Below are 3,902 nucleotides of genomic sequence, written 5' to 3'. Positions count from 1 at the left end.
CGGGAAGTGTGTTCCAGAAAAAATATTAGCTCATGGTCGACTTGTTGATCCAAGTAAACGTGAAGGCAAATTTCGCATACACATCGAAGATGTTGGCGTAGACGAAATTAAAGCCACATCAAGTAAATAATGTTCATTGAAGACTTATATTGTAACCATATCAACCAATTAAATAAGATATGAGAACGTGACTACCATTTTGTTGGTTTCAAAATGTCATTTCATTATTATAAAATCCTTACATTGGTAATCGATGATGGTTTTTAGTAAATCTAAAGCATATAACATCTGTAAATCAGTGAAAAGTGAGACATTTTGACATCATTTGATTACTTAGCTGATTCTCCTAATTTCTATTTTATTTCAAAACCTCCGAAACGGAGAGATAAAAATACATAAAATACATAATAATAATAGAACCAATAATTTTAATATTAATGTGAATTGAATTGTATTTTTCCTATCTTAATTGTGTAGTTTAAGCAATTTTAACTTATCTTATTTTTTTAAATAATATCTTCTCAATTTTAACTGATAGTAATGTTTTATTGGCCATTTTTTTTGTCATCAACGACATAAAAAATATCAAGAATCAAGGAAATTAAAATTTAATTGCTCAGGATATGGGAGTCAGTCAGTCAGTAGATACTCCGAGTATTGAAACGAAATCGTGTTGGGATTAAATAATCCTACATTAATTATGTCATCATCGGGATGATGACATAATTAATGTCAAAATATTAAATCCCAACACGATGGCGTGCATTTCAATACTTGGAGTATGTATTATACTTTCTTATCTGAGATTAATCAGTGGACCTTTCAGATAGGAGTACGGTACACAGCAACTAGGTGATGTGCCGGCCCGCTCCGTGCCGTTCCCAGGGGTGCCGTGAGGGCTGCCCTCCCTCTTGCCGAGGAGAAAAATAATAATTGTCTTACTTACTGAACAGCATCATGCATTTCTGCACTTACCGAGGCCTACTGCCTGATTTGCGAGAATTTCCGTATCTTTCGGTTCTGCACATGATCTCTGCTTCCTCTACAGTCCACCTATACCCAAGAGTCTAGATCCTGTTTTTTCATGTGTGGGGTTCCAATTATAAAAATGTTTGGGAATCCGGTTACTTGCCATGGGCATCAAGTGGCCAATTATAGTCTATAATTTGTTGAGGAGAAAAATATATATATGTATGTTTTACATATTAGTAGCTCATTAAATGTGCTTTCCAAACACCTAAATTGTCATATTTTTCTGGCTGGTGCTTCGCCCCTGGACCACAGATTTTGAGCAACACCCAATTACGCCCACTTTGCTCTCATCAAGGACACCTTATCCCATCGGGGACATCATACTCCCGCCGAGCAATCTTGGCGCCATCCCTGGCCGTTCCGTACCGTAACAATAATGATGCAGTGAAGCTTAAGCTAAGCCTAGTGTATCGTATGGTATTGGATCGTATCGTATCACAATTGCAGTCTACTATTTATTTATAACATCAGAGTTAACGATATTATAGACCGTACACGATTATTTTTTCAGTTTTAACAAATGTATGGATGTGACCGTGAATGGAGTTGCTACGACCAACGGTGCTCAATGGACGGTCACATTTGACCCAGTTGGTGACGGTGAAAGTAGAACTGGTGCGAAATTCATATATTTGCGTCATTACATTTATAGGCCTAATCATAATATTTGTACGACATAATAGACCTACCGTATTTATTTATCGTTTTGCTTGTCATAATTTAATGTAGGGCTAACTGTGATTTTAAAAAATATATCGTAAGTCGACATGACAATAGTAAACATATTGATCATTAAATTATTTCGATGTTTAGAATTTGTTTTAATAGTTTTAATTTCAGTAATAATACACAACATATTTCAGTGAAGGTATTTTCTGGGTTAGTATTCACATATATGTATAGGCACCGTTTGTGGACATCGTTATTTATTTTTCATTTATTTCGTATTACACGCGAACTACTTTGAATACTGAATGATCGTTCAATAAAAATTCCACCTAATTATTTGATACTTTTGCAAAGTATGAAACTTAATTAAAGTTATACTTTGATTTAGCCCCATAGTGGATAATCGAAACTGATTATGACAATATGCACTAGTATATGGCTGCAAAACTCATGAAGACGGCACATGTTCACACAGTGAAAACACTGTGTACGTGATGGGGCGCCAGGAAAACTTATCACAGAGGTACATGGATCGGGTCAACGAACTTCTACCTTTGCTTTGCATCGAACCCGATGATATCATCTTAACAAAACCAGGTAAGTTATGTCGTCAAATAATAGCATTTTTCATAAAATTCAACTGTCAAATCTGTTAAGCCGCTTGGAGTTATTGATGCGTTTGTAAGTGTCAATATACACCGTTCATACCCAAACTTTTATTATTTTTTTTTTGTATTCAGAAGAAAGAAGATTTCCGTTGGGTGAGTTAATAAAAAATTATATAGCAGTTCAGAAAATCTAGCTTATAGAATACGGTAATTTTACATAACGAACTTTATTATAAAATACTGAAATAACGGATTATCGTCCCGGAAAAGGCATAACTGTTTCAATTTGGCATTTGCTTCCAGGATTACGGTCGGCTGTATCTTCATGCATCGACAACGATCGATAAATCAGTAGTTCATCACATAATATTAATAAATAGCGGTAGTTGCGGATTCTTCCTCCATAATTTCATCCATCAATCCATTATCTGTCCATTCGTTTGTTAATTCCTTTGTTCCTTCGTTCGTTCATTCATTCGTTTGTTCACTAATTTGATCATTCAATCATTTATTCATTTTTGTTTCTTAGCCCTTCGTTATGACGAGGTTGTATGCAATACCTTTATTAATTATGTGAGTATGCATGTTGCATTTATTCATTCATTTGGTAATTCATTTATTCATTAATACATTCATCCATTCATTCATTTATTCATATTTCCTGTCTTTTTATGGTTTCATTCAACTACGCTTAATACATTATGTAAGTATGCGTGTCGCTGAGGGGGTTCTTTTTTTCATCCGTTTTCGTAACCCAACCTTCTTAGTAGGCCTATATTCTTAGTGTCTTTTCACCTTTTTAAAAAGAGGTATTTCCAAATGTATTTTTGGAGGATTAAAGACAACAAGTAAATAACATGACATTGTCTTTTCCAAACTAGGAACCGAAAAGTGTCTGGTGGAAGAGTTTCCTACCGTGAAAGATTTCGACGTCTTAAAGGTGAAGAAAACCTTTAAACATAATAACATAATATATCCGTTTTCGAGTTATTTTTTAAGTCAACGTAAAGAATGTTTTAACAGAAGCGATAGTCGTTTATGTATGTTGAATAGTTTTATATTTAAAGTAAAATTATTTTGCATTTGTTTTTTTTTTGTTTTTTAGCAACATGGTGAGTAGTTTCAGATAGGACGTCAACTGGAAGTCGACGGCGCTTCATTTCCCATCATGCGCACATTATCGTTCTTGTCTATACACCCTGACGATGACAGTGATATCAAGCTAATACTTAAAGGAGTTAAGTTGTAAGTAAATATTCACACAGATGTATACATTACATACATCAGCTCCAAGATCAGATTAGGAAATTTCATGGCTTATGTTTATTTGATCTTACTTACTATTCCGTCTTACCTTTTACCGCAACTTTATATTTAAGTGTGGCTTTGTTGAGAGTGATATTTTCCCACTTCTTCGTATCTTTGGTCACAGTCTACTGTCGCACCCCAACCTTTTCACCGAAATACATCGCTCCTTCTTTCTCCGTTGTCCTTCTCCGTGTGGTTCTATGCCTGTCCCTTATCATTCTTCTATTTATCATACCAAGGTAATTCAACAAAAGGACGCACATCTCGGGACATCAAAGGTTATAA

At 34.8% G+C, this 3,902-nt stretch overlaps 1 long non-coding RNA gene across 1 annotated transcript in view; it reads left to right on the top strand.

Annotated features, from left to right (window-relative positions):
- Nucleotides 1-1,647, top strand: part of LOC117121074 — a 4,966-nt gene extending 3,319 nt beyond the window's left edge. The window contains exon 3 of the long non-coding RNA XR_004447475.1: nt 1,544-1,647. This is a non-coding gene — a long non-coding RNA (uncharacterized LOC117121074). The remainder of the gene's footprint in view (nt 1-1,543) is intronic.
- Nucleotides 1,648-3,902: the final 2,255 nt, after the last annotated feature.

Source organism: Anneissia japonica, unplaced genomic scaffold (assembly GCF_011630105.1).
Source record: "Anneissia japonica isolate Jap-2015-1 unplaced genomic scaffold, ASM1163010v1 scaffold1606_len605190_cov180, whole genome shotgun sequence".
Lineage (NCBI taxonomy): Eukaryota > Metazoa > Echinodermata > Crinoidea > Comatulida > Comatulidae > Anneissia > Anneissia japonica.
Note: the sequence above shows the minus strand (reverse complement) of the source record. Positions and strands in the feature narration are given on the sequence as shown.